Here is a 25005-nt window from a genome sequence, read left to right on the forward strand (position 1 = left end):
TGGATTCCCCCTGCCCCCCGCTCATTTTCATTGGAAATTTCTGGTTTGCATTGGGAAGCTTTCTCATATAGTATTTATCATAAAAAAAAAGAAAAACACCAAAGCAATTTACAGGGACTGGTGAGGGGTGTGGCTTGGGGAGACTTTTGAGGGCCATAGAGAGAGAGGTCTGGAGGGCCACATCAAATCACTGGCCCTGAGGTTCCCCCCCTCCTGCCCTAGAAAGTGACCTAATTTATCATGTTTGTTTTCCTTGTATTTAGCAACAAAATGATAATAGCCTTGAAGCTAAATAAAAAAATTCCTTCAGTAGCACCTTAAAGACCAACTAAGTTTTTATTTTGGTATGAGCTTTCGTGTGCATGCACACTTCTTCAGATACACTTGAAACAGAAGTGTCAGACCCTTATATATATACAGAGGGTGGGGTGGGTGGGAATGGGTGATGGGCTGATGGGAGTGGTAAACCTGTAGATGACTGTTAATGACTGCTAATGACTGCAATTAGTCCGGGGGGGGGGGAAGCAAGGGCTGAGGCGCTAAAGAAAGCTTGATCATGCATAATGAGATAAGAATCCGATGTCTTTATTCATCTCAGGTGGCTCCATGGTTTTAAGCTTGGTAATGAGTTCCAATTCAGCAACTTCTCTTTCCAGTCTGTTCCTGAAATTTCTCTGTAATAAAACAGCTGCTTTGAGATCTTGTATAGAATGTCCTGAGAGATTGAAGTGTTCTCCTACTGGTTTCTCTGTCTTATGGTTCCTGATGTCAGATGTATGTCCATTTATCCTTTGGCGTAGGGTTTGGCCTGTTTGTCCAATATAGAGAGCTGAAGGGCACTGTTGGCATTTGATGGCATACACAATGTTTGAAGACGAGCAATTAAATAGTCCTGAGATGGTATGTTGGATGTTGTTGGGGCGAGTAATGATGTTGTCCGGGTGTATGTGGCAGCAAAGTTGGCATCTAGGTTTATTGCAGGCTCTGGTACCAGTGTCCATGTTAAGTCTGGTGGTTGTATTATTGTGGGTGAGGAGTTGTTTAAGATTGGGTGGCTGTCTGTAGGCAAAGAAAGGTCTTCCTCCCAGAGCTTGAGAAAGGGAGCTGTCATTGTCCAGGAGAGGCTGTAGATCTCTGATGATGCGTTGTACCTTGAAGCTGCAATGCTTTTGCCTAATACAGTGGTACCTCGACTTACCAACGACTCGACAACCGAATTTTTCGACTTACAAATGGGGCTAATGGCCGCGCGATTATGAATGTCTCGACATCCGAAAGGAAACCGCGGCGGTTTTAGATAGGGATTTTTCGACTCATGGGTTTAGTTTTTCTGTTTCCAATGCATTCCTATGGGAAGTCGCGTTTCCAATAGCGTTTTTCGACTTATGAATTTTTCAACCTACGAAAAGTGCCTTCGGAACGGATTAAATTAGTAAATCGAGGCACCACTGTACTGCCTTTTGCATTTGACACCGATTCGTTATTGCTTATGAACTTCTGAAGCGGAAGCTTTTCCATGGGAAAAAAAAAAACCTCTTTGGGAACATATGCCATGGAAAAATTTCCACCTCACATCACTGGTAGTATCTGCAAGTTTGGATTCTTCTGTCCCCTCCTCCTCTAATGAAAAAATGGGTTCTGCACATAGAATATTATTCTGTGTGCTTTCAAGACCAATATGCTTTGCAGATGAGTGGATAACCAACTTAGTCTTAGCCTCAAGGTGCAAGTGAGAGGCTGGGATGAATTCTGGCTGAAGGAAACCCCAGACCAACATGATCCAGACACAGAGTTTGGTTTTCTCTTTGTGAAGCCAGGAAACTTGGGTTCTCCTGCTATGTTCTGATAACGTTGTATTTTCCTCCTTGTAGGCACAGCCTGTGTTAAATCATAAAGGAAAAGTATAATTAGGCGCCCTTAACAATCAGCTCACAGGTTGGCAATAATAATAATAATTTAGAGTTCTTGAACTTTTGTCCGTGGGTTTATTATTTTTTGTGAAAAGTGCAAATAATGGTCAATGCAAACGATTCACTAAAAATGATGCTTGTTTTTTAATTAAAAAATGCAGTCTCAATCCATGCTGAGAAAAAGAAAACGTTACAGGTTTACAAGTGGGGGGGGGGGAAATAACACAGTATGGATAATAATAATCTTCTTTGGTTGCAAAAACTAATTGGTTCTGTTTATGCTTGTGGATCTGTTTATGCTTGCATCTAAATAGTTAAAAGGGGTGGTTTACATTACTATATGACTTCAAAAGAGATCAAAGTTTTTAACTTGCCAACTTGCATCCCTTTGTACAAGGACCTTTGGACTTCCAGATGTTGTGGCCCTCCAGATGTTGTCAGACTCCAGAGAACTGCTCAAGTCAGAGTCCTCCGCTGGGGTGCCCTCCATATGGTGTTAGACTACAACTCCCATCAGCCCTAACCATGGAACAGGTTGCCTGAGGCTTATGGAAGCCTCACAGCACCAGGATGACCACAGGGTCCCTGTCCTTGTTTTAGATCACCTTCGCTGTGATGACTTTCCAAAACCATAGCGTTGTCTTGTTGTGGGACCGGGTGAAGGAGGGGTGACAAGGACTGCTGGGGAAGCAAGCAAGCAAGCAAGCAAGCAAGCAAGCAAGCAAGCAAGCAAGCAAGCAAGAAGTGCCCCAACCTGCTTTGTCTCTCTTGCCTAAGAGCAGGGCCGGGTACCTTTTCCCGCCCAAGGGCCGCATTCTCTTAGGGACAATCTTCTGAGGACCACATGCAGAGGGTGGACAGGGTCAGAGGCAAAAAGGAGCAGAGCAAGCAATGTCAGTTTCCCCTTTCTGCAATAGGCTACTTTCTAGACACGCTGACACAGCCCTTGGGCAATTTCTGCACACTTTCACAAGAACCTTTCCCCTCCTGGCAAGGAAGAGGCATTGCAGAGTTTGAGGACACATGGTTGAAGCTTAATTTAAAAACAAAAGACAGGCATCCACCTCACCTTGTGCTTTTATCCTCTATTTTTTGCTTTACCAGTTCTCCAAAGAGCTCAGGATGGAAAAAATGGTTTCATTTTTGCAGCATCCCTGTGAGATGTGATTGTGGCTGGCTGGAAATTTGAACCTTAGTCCCACTAAGAATACTTTGTATTTTGCATTACACTGGTCTGCTTACTGTATTTTGCAGAAAGAAGGAGGAGCCTTTAGTTTGGTCTGCATATTTAAACAAGCTGACCTAATTTGTGCCTCCTAAATCAGAATGCTGCTCGAAACATAATTATCCTATGGATTTTTCTAAAATCGTTATATGGTAGTACCAAAATGCTTAAATTTGCATGTGCATACTTTAGGATCAAATGAATTGGTTGAAATGAAACATGCATTTTTAAATTGCTGCTTTGGGATAAAATGCATTTTAAGTATGCATTTGTGATTTATGATTTTTTAAAATAAAGCAATTGCAGATTAATGTGTAAATGGGACTAAATGGGCTTTGAAAAATATGGAGTAGCATAATTGGTGATATTCAGTGATGTTTTACTCAGAGTAAACCTGTTGACATTAATGGGTATTAGTCATTCATTAATTTCAGTGGGTCTGTTCTGCATAAAACTTTATTGTATAGCACTTAATATAATAAACCTGTTCACAGTTCTGTATTCTACAATCTTAATTTATAATATTAATAATAATGAAAACCAATAAAAATAGTAAAGAAATAATAACAAAAGATCACTATGTTGCGAGATAATATTACACAGAATACTATATGAGTTTAAATTAGAACTTGATAAATAAAAAATAACAAGTCCAGTAAAATATCACTACAATTTGCGTACAGTCCCAAAATACCCAAATACTACCGGTAACATCCGTGGTTATATAATTCCCAATATGGAGTGGGGTTCAACTGCATCATTAAGCAGATCATTCCAATAGTGAATTTAAAAATCTCATTTTTTCCTATGAAAAATACCATTTCTGCCTCTCTCTGGTACATAATAATAATAATAATAATAATAATAATAATAATAATAATAATACAGTAATAAAATTTAAAATAATAATATGTATTTTTTTTATTTCCCCAGCCACTCTGGGTGGCTTACAACATATATAAAAACACAATAAAGCATCAAACATTAAAAAACTAAATATCCTAAATGAGCAACAAACAAACCAATAAATCAGTAGAAACCAATAATAGCAACAATAACAATAACAATAATAATCAGTTTACAGCTAAATCCAAATTAAAATAGCCGACTTATGAATTAAAATACAGACATTTAAATAAACATATGCAAACTTGTCACAGACTTGAAACAGACTGATCTCTCCTTCCCTAATTTTGCATGACTTGTCTTGATTGCAGGATTTTTTTAAAAAAAACTATAAAATGAGACTTTCAAAACCAGCCGGGTCATTTGAATTGTAAAATTGGCTGCAAAAATATTGTATGTGTTGTACATGAGTATATCGTGTTTCTGTAACCTCTTGCAGGGCTTAGGTGTAATAAAGCTTGTTGTTGTTGTTGTTGTTTAGTCGTGTCCAACTCTTCGTGACCCCATGGACCATAGCACGCCAGGCACTCCTGTCTTGCACTGCCTCCCACAGTTTGGTCAAACTCATGTTCGTAGCTTCGAGAACACTGTCCAATAAAGCTTGAAACGGCTTAATTATCTTCGGCAGGTATCATAATTATACAGATCGAAAAGAGCTAAATGCATAAGCAACTTGCAACACACAGACAATGCAATCAATAGTCTGTCTCTGTCAAAGAAGAAAATTAGAAATTCTTGCTTGTGGCTTTTGTGGCCTGTCCAGTCCAAAGAGTTCCCTTAAACCCTCAAAGCAACAGGACAACTACAGCAAACTCTGATTTCAATGTCGGAGACAAAATGCCTCTGAGCGCCAGTTGCCGGGAATAACCAGCGAGGATAGTGTTGTTGCTCTCATGGTCATCTGGATGGCTGCTGTGAAAAGCAGATGCTGGACTAGATGGGCGCTTGGCCTGATCCTGCAGGGCTCTCCTTCCATTGAGATTCCTAATCTCAGGGTCGTGCATTCGAGCCCCACGTTGGACAAAAAGATCCCTGTATTGCGGGGGCTTGGACTAGAAGACCCTCGTGGTCCCTTCCAACTCTGCAATTCTACATTTCCATGAAAGTTTAGATTTGGTGTATCTGTCTTTTGTTCCCAATCCTTAACTGTTTACTATTAAGTTTTGCAAGGTATGGAGAAAGTGCATAGAGAAATGTCCCCAAGAAAGAAAGAATGAAAGAACGAAAGAAAGAAAGAACCACATTAGAAATTGGGGACTTCCAATGAAGCCAAACGTTGGAAGATTCACGGCAGACAAAGACAGGATGTGCTTCTTCGCACAGCACTTTAGTTAAACTATGGAATTAGCTCCCAGAAGAGGCAGTGAAGGAACCAACATGGATGGCTTTAAAACAGGATTAGAAAAAATTCATAGAGGGTTATCGATGACTAGCTAGGATGGCTACTAGCTAGCATGGCTTGTTCCTGCCTCTACAGTTGGATATAATGCTAGTGAATACCAGTTGCTGGAAATCACAAGAGGGGAGAGTGCTCTTGAGCTTGAATCCTGCTTGCTGGTTTCCTACAGGCATCTGTTAGGCCACTGTGAAAACAGGTTGCTGGACTCGGTGGGTCTTTGGTCTGATCCAGTAGGGCTCTTCTTCCATTCCAGGGTCTGCCATGCTCAGAACCGGAGATTATATAACGCAAAAACAAGATCTCTGGTCTGGGGTAAACACAACTTGGAAATGACCTTCAGGTTTGGGCAGGGAGGGAAGCAGCGGCTTCTCTTTGTGCCTTTGACGGATCACGTAAAAAAAGGAGAAAGATCCGGCCTTTTCTGATTTAATCAGTGGTAATAAAGTGGCTTTGGGCATCTGATGCGATAGTGCCGCGAAGCATTTAGCGTGCCTGTTTTTAGTTCTGTAACAGCCGCAGCGGACTTCTAAAATAAACTGTGAAGTTACGGGCTGAAGTGCTTTGGCAAACTTCCACAGAAGGTCCTCCGGTGGTGCGAAGCTTGTGACCAAAGCTGGTGTGAGTCCCCTGCCCCGTTCCCAGCCTAAAGCGTGTATGGTTTTCTGCCTGAGACTAGCGACAGCTTCAAATGCTTCGTGGCTTGTAAATGTCCCTGACTAGCAGGCTTCACTAACACGACACGTTGCTTATGGCTTTAGCAGACCGTTCCTCTTTTTCTCCACCCCCTTGTTTTTTGTAGTTTCAGATCGTTGGACAGGGCGGCAGGCACATGGTTTTCAGATCCTCTAGGACAGGCATGTCCAACACCCAAGAGAATGCGATCTACTCCCACTATATATAAAAAAATCTGGCAGTGATCTACCTATTGGATTAACCAAAGTTATTGAGCTTTTTTTGGGGGGGAAGACCCAAAGCTGCTGAGCTTCCCCCCTTTTTGGGGGGGGGAATCAATCAGGATAACGCGATTGACCAGTTGATCGCAATCGACCGGTTGGACATGGGTGTGTTGAAATGATATCCTTTTGGTATCATTCCCCCCCCCCAGTTTTCCGTGTTTTACTTTTAACAGTTGGTTGCTAGGTAGCAAAAGCTGTTGATATCATTTGTTGAGTCACCTAAATGTTGTTGTAAGCAGAATCATTTTTGTGTGTGTGTTTGATAACCTGCTGTCATTTGAAGATGGTTCATCATCAACGTGTCTTTACATTATTGGGTGCCAAAATATGCATAAGATTTCCCTGATATTCACATATTTGACTTGGCTATGGCTTTCAGTTACCTGTTACAACTTGCTTTTCTCATGTCTGGTCTCTTTCCCATATTATTATTATTATTATTATTATTAATATTCAGAAGGGTCAACCAATTAAGGCAGGCACCCCCAAACTGCAGCCCTCCAGATGTTTTGGCCTACAACTCCCATGATCCCTAGCTAACAGGACCAGGGGTCGGGGGAGATGGGAATCGTAGTCCAAAACATCTGGAGGGCCGAAGTTTGGGGATGCCTGAATTAAGGAGCCTAACCAAGCTTCTCTCTCTCTCTCTCTCTCTCTCTCTCTCTCTCTCTCTCTCTCTCTCTCTCTCTCTCTCTCTCTCTCCACTCAAAATTGTTAAAACTAAGCATCAAAACAGACTCTTCCCTGCCTTCCCCCCCTAAAAATAAAGTTCGTTTCAATTTCAAAATATGGGTTTGGTTAACCCCCTTTGAAGTGCTGCTACATTGTCAAAATGAACGTGTTATTTAAGATCAAAAGGAACAGGATATGGACGAAACATATTTCCGTTTATTCAGTGTTGCAAAAAATATAAAAACATTATTGCCTCCCCGAAGTTCAGTGTATGGTTTTGATATGTTTTAAGTTTATAAGCACTCTCTCTTCCTTATCTTAATGTGGACTGTTTTTTTCCTTTAAAAACGATTCAAAGAGTATGTGAACTCTGGAAAGTCTAAGAAGGCTGAGCTTTTAACCCGAATCATCTCCTTTTTTGCTTTTTCTTTCTTTTTTCTCTTTCTTGAGACAAAGATGAGGCTGGTTAGCTCAGTTGGTAGAGCATAAAACTCTTAATCTCAGGGTTGTGGGTTTGAGCCCCACGTTGGGTGAAAGAGTCCTCCATTGTAGGGGGTTGGACTAGATGACCCTCGCGGTCCCTTCTGATGGCACAAGTCTATGATTCTATGTACCGCTCATTGCCATTGACTGCAACCAAGGCAAAAAACCTATGCACAAAAAACCTAGCGTAGGATGATGTGAGAAAAGCCGGCGTAAAGTTGCACCAGATCCAAACCCGGGGCATTCAGCGGGGCTGCTACTATGATTAAGCCTGGCAGAGGGAAAACAATTGGATTGCCAGGTCACATAACTGAGCTCAGGATGCAGCCTAGATCCAGCCCTCTGGTCCTACTCCTGCAATGCCCCTGGAATGCACCTTTTTTGAGACTTAAGACCCGCTTTGACACAGCCAATCTTGGAAGCTGGGATGAACATGCTATGCCAACATATCTTTGGCTGAGATGGTGTTCGGGACTTAAAGTTGGCTGAGCCAGGAATCAGCTGACTCAGCCAGAGGTCCACCACATCCTCATCTGTTCATCCTGGTGGACTTTGCCATAGGATTTCCCCCTCAAACTATCATGAAAAAAATGAAGTAGCGCTTCATTCACTGGCCCCTTCTGTGATAAACCATAGTTATGCAGTTCAAACTAGTAGTACCTTGGTATTGTCTGAATTTATGTTCTATTCACTTTAAGGGCTAAGCAGCAGCATACAAGGGTTAAAGAAGGAAATCCACTGCAACTAAATTGTACAAATTAAAAACATGTTACAAATTGAGTATTAAGTGTTCTGGACTCTCCCTCCAAGCGTTTCTCGTAATGCTTAATAGCGGAGGCTGACACTTAATTGTAATAAATCAGACCCGTTGACTTATTCCATTGCACTTTGTTAATCGACCGCATAGTTTTCCAGCGTGAACCAGAAGTAAAGCATTTCCAGAAGTATCCTTGGACCAGAACTCAACGAGAACCAAGCATAATGGTAGTTGAACCAAACGAAAAAGTTAAAAACGATTTGTCTCCATGATCAAAAGGGTGCATGAGAAGAGATTTTAGAACAATGTGAAAAATGGAAATATGCAGAAGGTAATTCCAGTAACTCTAGTCATGGATGGAACAAGGCCTAAAACTTTCTGGAGCATCATTAGCGGACTGAAACTCTGGCTAGGGCAAGTGGGTGGTTCCTGTTAACCGATGGAAGATCCTTAGCGAGATGACTGAGGTCCAGCATATCATCGGTCCAAGCTAGATGCAATGCAGATGCCACACACAGCCATTTCTGCATTCCAGCTGGTGCAAAATGGAGCCAGGGCTTATCGGGGGCCTGCTTTGGGCGGCGTACGCCTTCAGTATTGTTCGAAGTGCATTGGCTATTCCCAAGCACAATTCTGTTCTGAGTATAATATGAAGTGCTGGTTATTACCTTTACTTCTTAAGTACTAGAATATCGGATAGGAGGACATCTTGGACATGACTCTGCCCTGAGGTGGTGTTGCATAGTGGCGAGTGTGTTGACTGTGACGTCCCCAGTTCTAATGTTGCATCGTCCACTAAGTCCCTCAACTTGGTCTTGAAACCCCTCAACACACATTTAAGAGATTTGTGGGTGATGGGGGAAGTAAGGCGACACAGGAGAAGTGCTAACAGTGACAAATTTAAATTTATTCTGGGGCAGATGCTGGTTTCACCAATATCGGCCATCTCCCCCAACCCGCCCCGCCTGTTGAAAGTACTCTTGAGCAACAGCAGCCTAACTCTTGAAGCCACTTGCGGAGACACGTGCGGGATTTCAGCCCACATTTGCTTTTTAAAAAATGACAAGCAAATTTATGTATTTAAATTCATTCCGCCCCCATCCTGCCTGCCTGCCTGCCCATTTCTTACGTGGTAATCAAAGACCCCAAGAGTGTAAATTCAGTGTTCTGCAAATGGTATCTTCAAAGCAAAGCACAGCTGAAACTAAATAATTCACCCAAGACGGAGTAGAATCACACACACACACACACACACACACACACACACTGCACCCCCTCTCCGCAGTAAATAAATAAATAAATAAACCACCCCAGAGAAATACTGTAGCTTCCCAGCTGTTCTACTTCTCTCTCGCTCCCTCCCCTGCTCTCTGTGACGCAAATCCAGGCAGCATCCGCCTTGCCCGAGGGTAGGAGCTCACAGCTCCTCTCTCTCTCCCCCTCGCTCGCTTCCATCCCCATGCTGATAACTAATCAGAGCCGGGACACAAAAGTGGGACAGTCAAGCGACTCCTCAGAATAGAGACGTGGAGGGTTTGAAGTGAGGGTTCCCTTGTTTCAAGTCAGAGAAAGCTAGAGTGCTCTGTGTTTACCTGTCCAATTGCAAGCACCCTAAGAGTGAGGACCTTGGAGCATTTTGGAGCATGTTACCCAAATCAAGTCAGAAATTTTATCGGTCAGCCAAATGCAGGTTGTAGCCAAGAATCCAGTCTTAGCAACCAAGCCGAGATAATAGATAGAACATAATCCAAGACACATGATAATACATGTGTGTATTAATTCCCGAGTTGGGAAGTTTTCACGGTGAACTTAGTCTTGTCGGACATAACAGGCTGAGAGCCACGCTAAGACAACAGATGCTTGGTTTTTGTAGATGCCACTAAAAGTAGCAATTGGCTTTAAGAATTCCTTTAAATTATTTTGCCCTTGTAGTTTCATATAATTTACAATACAGCCTATGGTGCTATCTGGCAAGGAAAGGGGCAAAGGAAAAGAAGCTCAGATAGATATTTCTCTTGTCCGAAAAGCAAATGTCTCTGTGAGGCTTGCAGCAAGCCTATGCTAAATAATGCATAATGGTGCAAATAAAATTTCATTGCTGTTGTAAATGAGCATGATGTCCTTCTACAGATGCTCAATTTATTTTTACGGGCTTTCTTCAGGTGTTTCAATGACTCTGCTGCCAAGTTTCCTTAGTGAGTGTGTGTTTGCACTTACCCAGAGGACGCCTGTGGGTTAAAAATCAGGACTGCACCAGATAGCCTGCACTTTGGATTTTTTTTTGAGGTTGCAACTTGCATTATGGTAAAATTGGAAACTTGCCCTGAACCCTCTCTTAATTGTCTGAATGTTCACCCTGCCTGGCCGCCAGCTGTTTCTTCCTGCTTCCTAGATTTATCCCATGAATGAGATAGAGAAAGAACTCAGACAGGAATCATGTAGTGAACGGTATGAGATCACAGAGGGTTTTTTTCCTCCTTGCCTCCTAATACTACAATCCAGGGTCAGCAAGTGAAACTGAATGGTGGGAGATTCAGAACAGACGCACCGCGTAGAGTTCTTCACACAGTGCAAAAACTACGGAGTTCCCTGAAACAAGGTATATATGTCAGTCACAAAACCTCGATGCCTTTAAAAGGGAGATGAAATTCATGGAGGATCAAGCTACCAGTGACTGCTGGTCACAGTAAAACAATCCCATTAAAACAACACAGGAATTAAAGCAAGACATGGAATGCCCACCTCCGTGTCACCAGCAGCTAATAATAAAAAAAAACTATCTGGGTTCTGTGGGCACTCCATTGTGCTTGAATGCACACCAATGATGTTTTGTCTGCCCGAAACAAAAGGATGTTCCTTTCAAATCTACACCTCTTAAAGCTGTCTCCATACGCTCCTTTGCAGCCGTGGCCCCAACCTGTTGGAACGCTCTCCCACAAGAGACCAGAGCCCTGCGGGATTTGACAACTTTCCACAGGGCCTGCAAGACGGAGCTGTTCCGCCAGGCCTTTCTTGGGGCAGGATGCAGTTTGACTTACAGTGGTACCTCGGGATAAGAACTTAATTCGTTCCGGAGGTCTGTTCTTAACCTGAAACTGTTCTTAACTTCCGGTACCACTTTAGCTACTGGGGTCTCCCGCTGTCGCTGCGCCGCCGGAGCACAATTTCTGTTCTCCTCCTGAAGCAAAGTTCTCAACCTGAGGTACTATTTCTGGGTTAGTGGAGTCTGTAATCTGAAGCGTCTGTAACCCGAGGTACCACTGTACTTTCTTTTGTATAAAAGAAGCCCGAAGGAGGCACCCAAACCACTCACAAGGTCCTTTTGATCAGTTGGTCCTGGCAAGTATTAACCACTCTCAATTCCAACCTGATAATTGCCACCTGCCCAGATTTTAACTTGTCTGAATTAATTTTAAGATGTATTTTAATTAATTGATGTCTGTTTTTATGCGTATTGTGTTGTTTTTATGATGTTAGCTGCGCTGAGCCAGCCTCAGCCAGGGAGGGCGGGATACAACTAAATTATGTAGTAGTAGTACAGTGGAACCTTGGTTTATGAACGCCGCAGACCCATCTGGAACGGATTAATTCACTTTCCATTACTTTCAATGGGAAAGTTCGCTTCAGTTTATGAACGCTTCAGTTAATGAACAGACTTCCGGGACCAATTACACCCATGCTTTGGGTTAAGTACGCTTCAGGTTGAGTACTCCGCGGACACGTCTGGAACGGATTAATCCACTTTCCATTACTTTCAATGGGAAAGTTCGCTTCAGTTTATGAACGCTTCAGTTTAAGTACTCCGCGGACTGTCTGGAACAGATTAATCCACTTTCCATTACTTTCAATGGGAAAGTTCGCTTCAGTTTATGAACGCTTCAGTTTATGAACAGACCTCCGGAACCAATTGTGTTCATAAACCGAGGTACCACTGTAGTTAGATAGTCTCACTTTGCTTCCATGCTGTGTGCTGGCTTCTCTATTGAAAATCATAGCTCTTCTGGAATACATCATAAAAATAGCTGGCTTGAGCAGCTGTGATAGTTAACACAGACTCAATGGGTCCTGGTCAACCCCTAGTGCGACACGATGCTTCAAGTCAGTCATGGAGCTGAACCGTTTACGGAAAGGATTGGTTAGAAAATGGACGATTTAGTTTCTTTTCGTGCAATTTCTGGCATCACTTATTCAGCCATCTTGATTCCTTTCATAAGCTATCCTGAATTAGAAACCTGGGGTTGATTAAGATGTTCTATTTGAAGGTGGTTTCACCCATATATGGCTCCGCTCCTCAAATGCTGTGTGGTCGCAAGAAGGGAATTGTCTTGGGTTTTTCTTTTCCTTGGGGATGTTTGAGGATTCCGATGAAAACAAGCAGGAGTGGAAATTGCCAATGCTCACTTACTCATCTCAGAACTGGAATGGAATTCAGTCCAGTAGATACAATCAATATTTGCTGTTGTTGCTTTCAGTCTGCAGACAATATGTAATTGATTAGGTCCTCCTTCTCTCAGGGTGGATTTGATTTAAATCAAATCAATTTAAATCACCATTTCAATCACAATTTAAATCACTAGTCAGTAAGACTTGATTTAAATCATTTTTATTAATTTTTTTTAAAGAAAGACTCATTATTGCTGGTATAATCTTAATATTCACAACCAGATAAAGCTTTCATTATTGCAATAATAAATTTTCAGAGTAGTTTTTATAGTTATATCAACAATTATTGATTTGTTTATACTATTAGAAATACATTGACAGATAATTATGAAATTATTGTGAGTTTTAATAAGTTAACTGTTTATAGTTGGACAACTTTTCTGCTGTGCTTTATTGGACGGAGAAAAATAACCATTTCCTTAATAACAATTTAAACAATTTATTTAACTGAAACAATAACATTATAGCATATGTATCCATTTTTGTTAACTGATATGGTTAAACAATTTTTTTTTAAAAAAAAAAAAACCTTAGGCTGAGTTTTAGCACACATGAAAAACTTAAAACAAATCCTTATTTCCTGATGAATAGCCTATAGACTATAATGTAATTTAAATAGAAAACTATATTTAGAAAAAAAATTCTCCAAAAGCATTTTATTTTAAAAATCCAATTTAATTTTTTTACAAAAAATCCGATTTTAATAAAAAAAAAAAATCCGATTTAAATTTTTTTAAAAATCCGATTTTTTTTAAAACACATTGATTTTTATTCACCTTGCCTCCTCTTTCCATTTGCCTTGTGTTTCCTTTGCACTGAAATGAATGGGCTGGAATAACTTAAGTTACCTAATTTCGTGCCAGTGCACAGCAATACAAGTGATGTAGTTCGTGGAGAGAGATGGAACTGCAGTGGAAGGGAAACAGTGCTGCATGCAACGAATATGGAGTGAAGTGGAAAATGACCCCTTCTTACATCCCTGCTCTTCCCCCTTTAAGATGGATTTCTATGAGTCCAAATGAAGGCTCCCTAATGATGGTGGTAGTGCTACATGCGTGTAAGTTACAGGAAGGGCACTTCTCAGCTGGATACTTGCAACAAGGGAATGGAGTGTTCCACAGTCTTCCCGGTCCTGAGGAATTCAGCGTCAAAACACAATATGTTGTCCTTTCAACTAACTTCTGCTTTGACGTGGGTTGGGAAAGAAGAAAGTCGCTGATTAGAAAGCATCCCTTTTATTTATTTTACAAGGCTCAGCTTGTAAGAACATGCACTTTAGATCAGTGTTTATGGCTTCATTTAACAGCTCTGATAATCTGAATGAGTCCATAGCAACCACCCATCTTACTTTTATACAACTCTTGGTTAAGATAAGCAAATAGCAAGGGACACTTGTATCGCTGTCTTCCCAGCAATATTTCACTGGAAACAAAAAAATGGCTTGCAGATTGTCCAATTTGCTGTGCCCACTATAGTTAGCAGGAGCTGAGAGGTGTTGACACTTTTTGGTACATGCATATAAAACATGAACATGTAGAACACAAGGCATGAGGCAATACTGGCCCATCTCAAATAGAAGTCCTACCCACCAGTGACAATCATGCTATCCTGGTTTTACATTGTAGTGCAACAAAATGTTGCAGTGTGGAGTGTTCCTCTTCAGGGAGTCAGCCAGCTAGCCAGGCCCCTTTCCAGGATAATAACACCCAATTTCCCTGTCCCCCGCCTCTCAGCAGTCAGCCATCATTCTGTGGCAACTTGAGTAAACTCAGTCCTCTGTGTGCTGTTTTGAGGTCCTCCCTTTCGTAATTTTGTTGCTGTTTTTCCCAAGCCCGCTGAAATCTTCACCACACGCATGGATCAGCCCATTTCTTCACGCTTGAAGAAACATGCAGTTTTGCATAATAGTCACATTTTATTGGTCAGCAGTATTCCCGAATATAATGCATTTCTTCCTGTGGTTTACACTAATGCTTGCATTTCTAGACATACATCATCCTAACACCCGCATTTTTATATGTATTGCTTGGCTGGAGAACTGCATTGCAAAGTTCAGAGAAGCGCGGGTTTCAAAGGAGGGCTGTGTTTTAAGTTCGCGTGTTGTTTTGGAAGTGGCAAAACAGGCAACTTCAACGTTAAATGCAAACTGAATCAAAATTCTCGCCTACCCCTAGCTGAAAGGGTCAAACCCTTTACGTAGCAGAAATAAAGTTAAAACGCTGGCAAATTGTTTATAGGAATTGTGATCTCCCCTCTGTCTTCCAGTGCAATCTACTCCTCCCCTCTTTGAAATGTCAGGGCAGAAGAACGATAGTACAATATCATTTTAAAAGATTCTCCTGGGCTGCTTGATGTTCCAGAAGATTTCTCGGAATTGAGCTCGGGGAGGCAGATTGGAACACAGTGCAAGGCTTTTTTTCTGCCTTTCTGCTGGGTGTAGTTGGAGAACTTAATTGGGTGTTAAAGGCTTTCCACTGAGTCTGATGCTTCCTTTTCTCCTTTATACTACTTCCTATTGCTAATCTCCCTTTGGAGAGAGACTCCTAGCTACAGAGAATACACAGCTATTTAGTGCCAAAAGAACTTGGTTCTATTTGTAGGGATGTTGGGGGAATGAGATTGCCCAGCGGGAGTTCGGGTGGTACCCCTGCCTTTTTAAAAATCATAATCTTTACCTTTCTGCTTTGGGACAGTTAGGGATTTTATCCAAACCCCATTGTTTTTCCCATAATGCCATGCCAAACACATTCATTTAATGGCTGCTGTTAAAGCTGTGAATGTGTTCTGTTATATTTCATTCCTGGGTGTGTGTGTTTTTTTTTTTAAAAAAAACACATGAACTGTGAATGGGAAGGATTAGTACCTTGAAGCCTGGTTTTATGGTGCATGTGGGAACAATGACTATACGAAGTCAAACCATTGGTCCATCTAGCCCAGTATTACCCATTTTTGCTTTTTAAAGGTCTCAAGGGGATATCTTTTCCACTTCTGCTGGCTGGAGATGCCAGAGGGTGCCTCCGGTCTACCTTAGTTTTGTGGGAGAGATTCAAGTGCATACCAGGAAACATAGGTTTTTGCGCTTGAAGTGGCTCAAAGCCCTTTGTCGCCCTAGCGCAACAGATCCACTTTGAAAAAGAAACAGGCTTTTCGCTGTTAGGGAAAGTGATGGCGAAATGCATTGAAAAGTGTGGGATGAGCAAATGATTAAGGGCATCTAGATCAAGGGAAGTAATAGTACCACTGTATTCTGCTCTGGTCAGACCTCACCTGGAGTACTGTGTCCAGTTCTGGGCACCACAGTTCAAGAAGGATACTGGCAAGCTGGAACGTGTCCAGAAGAGGGCAACCAAAATGGTCAAAGGCCTGGAAACGATGCCTTATGAGGAACGGCTTAGGGAGCTGGGTATGTTTAGCCTGTAGAAGAGAAGGTTAAGGGGTGATATGATAGAAATGTTCAAATATATAAAAGGATGTCATATAGAGGAGGGTGAAAGGTTACTTTCTGCTGCTCCAGAGAAGCAGACATGGAGCAATGGATTCAAACTACAAGAAAGAAGATTCCACCTAAACATTAGGAAGAACTTCCTGACAGTAAGAGCTGTTTGACAGTGGAATTTGCTGCCAAGAAGTGTGGTGGAGTCTCCTTCTTTGGAGGTCTTTAAGCAGAGGCTTGACAGGCATATGTCAAGAATGCTTTGATGGTGTTTCCTGCTTGGCAGGGGGTTGGACTGGATGGCCCTTGTGGTCTCTTCCAACTCTACGATTATATGATTCTATGATTAATGGGCTGAGCATATGAGAAGCACATCAGGAAGAATGCAAAAGGAATGCTTGTCATTGTATAAACTCCCTGCAAACAAATCAGCAGATGATGATGATCAATAAAATTGATTCTGTATACATTTTGTCCAAGCAAATCAAGACGAATGGATGGTCACGATCTGGAGGAGTCCAGTGGCTGAACCTGTGACTGCAAAGCTGCAGGAACTCTTGATTGCTAATGATTAACACCTCTTTTCAAAAAAAGCAAAAGTTTATAGAGCAGGAGTAAGCAACCTAAGGCCTGGGGGCCAGATGAGGCCCAATCACCTTCTAAATCCGGTCCGGGAATCAGCGTTTTTTTACATGAGTAGAATGTGTCATTTTATTTAAAATGCATCACTGGGTTATTTGTGGGGTATATGAATTCGTTCATATTTTTTTCCTCCAAAATATAGCCCACCCCAACATACAGATGCATTGACCATCAAAAGGAGGAGGGCTCAGCACATTTATTGAGTTTCCAACGAGATAATCTGCATCCACATTGAGACACCCGTTATGCACCAGACCTTTGAACAGACACGTCTTAATTACTGAGAGGAGAACTTGAGAATGAGAAATTGCCCTGTTTTCAAAATACGTTGGTGTGCGTATTCAAAACAGTTCGTCATTGAATTTTTCTGTTTTTATGTGAACTGCAGTTAAACTCCTCCTCCCCTCCCCCGGTAACTTGTTGCATCCTTTGGTATTTAACTATTTGCTGCTATTTGTTTCCTGAAGACGATCGGAGGCAACTCCTTTTGGATAATTCTACTTCTTTCCTAATTTGCTTCTTCATGCTTTTAGGGCAAGTTATAGGCTGGTGGAGGGTTGGACCTCCCCCCCCCCCAATCCCTCTTCCCTGGCCCTTTTACTCTGGTTCCCGATAGGGATGAAGCACCTACCCAGTTCTGGTATAGAAACCGCCTGAATAAAAAGGAATAAAATAAAAGCGATGAGATCTCTGTATGAACAAGAGCAATTGCCTCTGGCTCTCCTAACCTCCTCCAGCTTCCCCCTCTGGCTCTCATCCGCCTTGACAGCCTTTGATGTTGCTGTTCCTGGGCTTGAGTTAGTTCCTGCTTCTCCCTTCACTCATTTCTCCCTCTTGCTTGTTGCTGTCAAGTTGAGTTCTGCTGGCATGCTAGGGAAAGAGAGTCTGGCTCCGTAAGAGCTCACTGCGCGGCAGCACACACTGCCCAGCAAAGCTTAGGCCAGGGGATCTAGCTGGAGATGAACTCTATTGATGGAGTAGGCGATGGAACAGCTCTCCTGCCTTGCACCCAACACTTTTTGTATACCCATGTCTGCTTTCACTGGTGTTGGAGGGAGCAGTGCTTCAGGTGTAGCATACAAACAAAAAAATCCAGACCGAGTCTCCGAGTCATAGTTTTCCAACCTTACTTAGAGAGACAGGAGGAGAAGGTCGCTGCTTGGCTGAGAAGTGGATCGCTGTGAGATGATACACCAGAAATCGAAGCGAAAACTGCACACCAGTTGTTGTTGTTGTTGTTGTTGTTGTTGTTGTTGTTGTTGTTGTTGTTGTTGTTGTTTTAAACCCTACTGCATGGTAGGGCTTCTCTCTGCACACTGCCCAAAAGCAACGGTGGGAATAATCTTTTAAAGATGTTGGACCAGTTGAGCGCCGAATGCGAAAAACTGGCCAGTGAGTGGCGGTCTCATAGCAGCAGTGTTGTTGTTTATCATTTTTCACAGGGTATGTTTAATGCTCAAAGTACTTTGCAATTCTTATCTCATTCACCCCCTTAGGGGTAGGGTGTTGTTGATGTTCCCTGCCACCCCCACCCCCATTTTTTTCAAAAGGAAAAATAGGATGGAACTGAGACTGAGTGATGAAGCCGTCGGCAAGTCTCAAAATATCTTTTTGAAAGCTTGGAAGGGAGGGGGGGGAAGTTGCATCTTTTACTGATTTTAAGAAGTATGACCCAAATTAAAAGAAGTTTTAGAAGACGGGTAGACATTCCGACCGTGAGGGAAGAGTGTGTGCGTTTTAACGCACATTCTCCGCTCTTGAAACAGATTCCTCGGAATGCTGTAAACATGCGGTGAAAAAAATACTTCTGCCCCCCCTGCCAGAAGCTCCATATTTCTTTGTGGAACAAGAAGATTAACCAAAACCTCTGTCTTTATAGTATAGGAAGCCGCCTTATATTAAGTCAGGTCCTTGGTCCATTTAGCTCAGTATTGTCTACACCAGGCATGTCCAAAGTCCGTTTTGGCGCCTAATCCGGTCGGTTTAATCCAGCCCCTGAGGCAGTTTATTTCCTTGGGTAAAATCCTAAGAAAACACCAACAACTTCAATCCTAAAAAAAGTCAATAACTTTGGTCGGCCCCCACGGCCCTTGACTTCATCAAATCTGGCCCTCTTTGAAAAAAGTTTGCACACCACTGGTCTACACTGACTGGCAGTGACTCTGCAGGGTTTCACACGGGGGAATCTCTCCTAGTCCTGCCTGGAGGTGCTGGGGTTAGAACCTGTGTCCTTCTCCATGCAAAGCAGATGCTCTAACTACTGTGCTAAGACCCCTCCAGAGAATGGGCTGCAGAACTATTGGAGGAAACAAGCATAGCTAGGAGGTAACTTGCCATTCATTGCCTTTTCCCTCCCACCCTAAAAGCTTGAAAACTTCACTGACAACACTTGAAAATGGCAAAACTACCTGCATACATTTACTTCTCCTCCTAGTTTTCCATTGTAACTTTACGTTGTGTGGCAATAGCAATTCCGCCTGTTCTTTAGCACAGCCGGATTTGAAGCTGAGTGGGGCAGCTGAGAGTGGGGTGGGTGGGGGGAAGCGCTCCTCTTTTCCACAATGGCTGTGTTAATTTTAAATCATTGATACAAGAGGGACTTGCTCTATTCACTGTTCTTCGCAATTATGTCAAGCAGACCCAGTGTCTGCAGAGACAATGGCAGACAATCAATTGTTCAATATCCTCCCTGCTTACACTTGCACCTGTTCCCACTTGGACCAGTAGGAGGTTGCTCTGGAGAAGTGATTTTGCTCCCCATTGTGTGGGGTGTGTGTGTGTGTAAAAATAAATAGATAGAAACACAGAAACCCCCTGGATTTAGGCAGAGCTAGCTAGACGGACGTTTGATGGATTTCTGTATTTTAGAATTTCTGTTTTTTTTGGAAGCCGCCCAGAGTGGCTGGGGGAACCCGGCCAGATGGGCGGGGTATAAATAATAAATTATTATTATTATTATTATTATTATTAGCAGGGGACAAAGGCCAGTAATAGCACATCAAGGAAACCATTGGAGGGCAAGACCGCCAGGCAAGGGGAAGTGAGGCCCCTATTGCGCAGAGGCAAAGGCTGTGGTTTAGGGATTCAACTTTGGATGACATAGGCTGGGAGGGGGTCCTTGGAGTCTGTTAGCAGTGAAGAGGATGGGCAGAGCTCCACGTGAGCCGAGAGTAACAAGCTGGAAGCAAGAGACACAGAGGGTGGCTTTCTGCTGTCCTTTGAATTCAATGCTGCCCTTATGGGGAAAGCCAAACCTTCTTGAATGTGCATGCTCTGCAGCCCCTCCATCTAGGTACAGTTTGTATATATGCGTAAAACCATACATCATAAAAACACTGCGGTCTCTGTTGTGCCTCATTGCCCCCAAAGCAAACACAGGCTCTAGTAAGTGTGCCTGCAACTCCTGGAATCTTTGCACTGCTCATGGAAATAGCGGTTCTGTGTAACAATACGTTTAGAGAATGTAAGGAGATTTTTGCTTCCATCCATCTAAGTCAGACTCCCCATCCCCCTGCCGCCATAGTACCGGTAGTAACCAGGATGTCAAGGGTGTCACAATGACAAGTTGAGCATGTTGGTGAATGCCTTCCTTTACTGTCTGTGTATTGCTTAAAACAGTGTATTGTTTAAAATATGTGTGTTTGAGGTGTGTATGTATGCATATGCATTGGGGGGTGGGGGTGGATAAAAAGAAACCAGTATAGGCAACAACCGATTTGCAGACGTCCAATTGGCGCACGATCGCGCATGTGCGCATTGTGGCGACTTGGAAGTGGGCAGAATGAGGTGGGGCTGCCTGTAATTAAATTCCATCGCCCCACCTCTGGTGAGCTAAGTAATATCAGGGCAGTTTTTATTTTTATCTATTTATTTTATCTATTTTGCAGCACTTATTTACAGCCCAATTGTAAAAAACAAACAAACCCCAAAGCAGTTTGCAATTCAGAGTGCTTGTTCTGAGGTGCTTCAGTTTGGGGAGGGTGTTCGTCACTCGCCACCCAGAAAGTGAGCTGCAGAAACAGAGAGCTGCAAATTGGAGGCTTTCAATTAGCATTAAGAAGGGCCCTTTTGCTGCACGCATCTTATTGGTGAATATATATATGATATGAGGACATTGGCCGTGGGGAAGGGCATAGCTCTGGATAATAATATAGCAGCGCGTCACAAAGAAGCTCCCTTTGAATCCCAGCTGGTTGCGGGAAAACAATGCTTCAGCTGCGAGGACGTCCACCTCTTGTGCCGGGAGCAAAACGTTAACTCTTGCAATTAAATTCGTACAAGGTGGATTTCTGGATGCCCCCCCCCCCCGTTTCTAAGCAGTTTTGCATGATACTGTATACACTTCAGTGTGTGAGAGCAATTGTGCTATTGCTTGGGACCTCCCGCTCATGATGCCTGGGATTATCTGTATTGTACGTAGTTGGGAGCAAAATGCACCAGAGAGCAAGTAGGTCTGGGCCCTATGACGTCTCTTCGTAAGAGAACAATGCGGCGGTCGCAACCGGAACTGTTAAATAACTGCAACTTTGGAGCATTAGCCTGCCTCCTGGCATTGCTTTGATGTTATCATTTTTTTAATTGCTGCTGCTTTATTTGGAAAGGCAACTGCTGTGCGTGGAGTATTCCTCTAGCGGCAATTTGCGTCAGATCAGAGGACACAGAGTACGGCGAAGTAAACAGCACGCAAAGGGATGGTGGTGGTTTGGGCGGGCTCTGCTGCTGCACCCACTCGCCTTTGGTCATGCCACCGACTTTGCCCCCCTTGGGCTCGCGGCTCACAGAGTGCTGAGCAGGCCCTTGTGCATGTCGGCATGGGACCATGCGAGAAGGAAAATTGAGTGGACAGTGATGCCAGGAAAGCTGTGTGAGCCGTGTGCTCCTCTGGAGGCCCCAGAGGGCCTTTCTGTTCTCTGTCAGTGGTTCATCTGAATACCATATGTCACCAAACAAATGTTCCCAGCCATTCCACTCTAACGGGCACGGCAGACATCACGTTCCAGGAAATTTCCATGCCCGGCTCCGAGATAAACAGTAACAGGGCCGGCCTAATTGTTGAGTGGGTTAAAAATGCAGAGCGGTTTTGAAATGCCATTGCTTTCCCTTTTAAAATATTGTGTCTGTGTCTGTCTGTTTGTCTCTCTCTGTGTGTGTGTGTACAAACACACACAAACAAATATACATATATCACTTTTTAAAAAGGAAGGTCAATTTCCAGGTCAAGCTGATTTACAAAACAAGCAGTAGAATAAGCATACGTTTTTATATAAATATATGAAGTATAAATATTTGTAAAGGGGATTTATTTGCGTGTTTAGGCCTTTAAACCTCCCCCTTAAATAAATTCACACAAGACTAAAAATTTTGGTTTGGTTTTTTGGCAGAATTTAGGCCACAACTTTATTGATCACAGCAAGTGAGTGGTTGCATAGGCTCTGATTCGACTAGCTCCCTGCACCGTTGCAGGTAGCGCTGACACAGAGCTCTATCGTAGGTCAGCCTAGGGTGAACACCTGGAATGGCAGAAAGCCGGGAACATGCTATGTCCACCACCCAGATATCCCCCTGGACTCAGGCACGGACACAACCCCTCGCAGGGTTGACCAAACCATTGAGTCCCTGGATTCCTTTAATGGAATACCCCTTCACATAGGGATGGCAAGAGTGTTTCCCCATCCCTATCACCTGAACCCAGAGCCTATCCGCAACCTTACAAGTTGTGACGATTTGCTACGCGGCAGGCGAAACCCAAACGGCACCAGCTAATCAGCCAAGTGGGGGAAATTCCTGCCGTGCCCCTGTCCCAAAGACAGATGACACACGACGGCATAGCAAGGTCAAGCGCATAAGCCCTAAATATAGGGAGAGGTGGGTGGGTGTTCTGATGCACTGACCAAGAGAGAAAGCTCAGGGTCACGTGCATTGGCATATATAGGTCCCTTGATCCATTTGGGTAGCGTCCCATTGGTCAGATTAAACCCAGCATCAAGGGACCTACCAATTGGGTGTTGTGGCTTTCCAGTCGTACCCACCCACAACACAGGGTCTGGTTGCCAGGTCTCACCACTTTGAGGGAGGACACAATTCATTCATTCATTCATTCATTCATTCATTCATTCATTTCCCACCTTTTCCCCTGACAGGGTCTCAATGCAGCTTACAGATAAAATAAGAACAGCTAAAAAACATTGGGGTGGGGTGTGTGTGTGTGGGGGAAACGATCATTAAACAAAAAATTAAGCATCAATAGAATTAAAACTATACCTACATGTGTATACCATCTATTGGAAACATACAACTGCAACAAAAATAGCCTGACACTATGCCTTTCTGGCTTCTACAGTGTTGAGCTGGTGTGTCTTGACACCTAGAGATGCAATCTTCATATATCAACTATGTTATCTCTAAGCAAAGAGGCACCAGTCCATGGTGGCAAATTGGCCCGAAAATGGGCACACACAAGCCAAGCCTAGATTGGGTCCCTTGATTTTTCCAGTTTTCCCTTTGGAGCGGTCCATTCTTGGATTTCCTATCTCAAAAATCATCACAACACCAAGTAAAGGTATTGTCTAAGCAGCACTGGGCATCCTGGCGTGCTCGTCTCATCTCTCTCTGATTCCTAAGAGAGGCAGCCAGTCTGATAGGTGGGCTAAGACCTTGTTCTCTATAAACAAAGCATCTGGCTATAACAGCATCCCAGAAGTCCGCTCACCTCAACCGGCCATGTGGTGCCTCAAGTGTACCTGCCCACTTTTGAAAATCAGGGGAAAAACAGGGAAGGGGGAAGGGAGTTGATCTATTTGCAACTTGCCAGTAATTAGTCTGTGCTTTGCACTAAAGCTCATCTCCTGCCGAGGAACTCAGCTGTATTGCAAGCTCAGTTGGTCTTGGAGCACAGGCCGAAATCAAGATATCTGGTGTTAGAGCAGGAGGTAGATAGTGCATCCTTTAAAGCAGCTATGCACTTGGCCATCTTACCTCCCACAGTGCACTAAGAAGTGAAGAATAATCACTGCAAGGATTGTGATTTTAAGTATACGGTTTCCTTGCTTCGCAGCTGTCAAGGATGAATGGCTTTTCATTTTTTTGGTGTACTGGCAACACACAAGGCTTGGTGGGTGCCTTTCTAAGGATGGATAATTGTATAAAAGAGACATTTTTTATTGCCTTTTGCTTTTAGTACAGTAAAGTCTCGCCTAAGCTGTTTTATCCTCTTGGTTTTTGTTTTTTACTCCTTCCCTCTCTCTCTTTCCTGATCCTCATGTCCTAGAGCCACATTTTGTAACTTCTCTTTCAATAAAAATTAAAGTAAAACCATGCTGGTATACCGTAACCGCTCTTCATTATAAAAGTTCAGATCAGGTGTATTCCAGTTTACTCCCAAACTGTGTGCCGAGAAAAAGAGAGAAGAGTTTGCGGTTCCTGTTCATGAAGCTGTTACCCGTGCATGCGTTGTTGTCATCCGCGCATGTGCAGTAGCTGTATGAAATCTCCACACCTCAGCTTAACTGCGACACAAATGTGGCTCGAGTTTTCCTTTCAGATTGAGAGGGGAAACACATCGAAGCAGCGTAAATAAAGGGTAGCTCTGCATGGTAAGTCATGCTGTGTGTACACTGATTCGGAAGCCGTCCGAGGAAGCATACTGTAGCCAGAGTAAACGGTAATGCGCAACCAGTTTCTAGCATGCAGTGCAGCGTGTTTACTCAGAAGTAAGCCCCATTTACTCCTGTGAGACTTGCTGCGAGGTAAGCAGGCATGGGATTGCAGCCTCGCTGACAAAACTGAGAGATTCAGGTTTCGTCCCTTGTCGTATTTCTTCCATGAAAAGCAGAAGGGCGGGGGGGGGGGAGAGGGTGTTTTCTAAATGCCTGTTCTGACCTTTTGCTGTGAGAGTGTCTCTTCTTTTTCCATCCCAGCTCCTAATACACTGTTTGTTTGTTGTTGTTTTTAAGGAAAGGCTGACGTTTTCATGTCCGTTTTTTCTTTTCTTTTTGGTGTGTGCTTAGAACAAAAAATGGGAATGGAGCAACTGCCTTAACAGTGGCTTTCTCTGCAGAAACATAGAGTTGGAAGGGACCCCGAGCATCATCTAGTCCCCTTGCAATGCAGGAATCCTTTTTGCCCAATGTGGGACTCAAACCGAAAACCCTGAGATCAAAGGTGCGCATTGTGTCAAGTC

At 43.2% G+C, this 25005-nt stretch overlaps 1 protein-coding gene and 1 long non-coding RNA gene across 3 annotated transcripts in view; both read left to right on the forward strand.

Moving 5' to 3' along the window:
* The window catches only part of PDE3A (phosphodiesterase 3A), a 275569-nt gene that overhangs the window by 58263 nt on the left and 192301 nt on the right, over window positions 1–25005 (forward strand). The window lies entirely within an intron of this gene.
* Window positions 432–23587, forward strand: LOC132592699 (uncharacterized). The gene is made up of 2 exons (XR_009558225.1): window positions 432–4669; window positions 5278–23587. It is a non-coding gene; the product is annotated as an uncharacterized LOC132592699 (long non-coding RNA).

The sequence above is a fragment of the Zootoca vivipara genome, chromosome 10 (genome assembly GCF_963506605.1).
Source record: "Zootoca vivipara chromosome 10, rZooViv1.1, whole genome shotgun sequence".
Classification (NCBI taxonomy): Eukaryota; Metazoa; Chordata; class Lepidosauria; order Squamata; family Lacertidae; genus Zootoca; species Zootoca vivipara.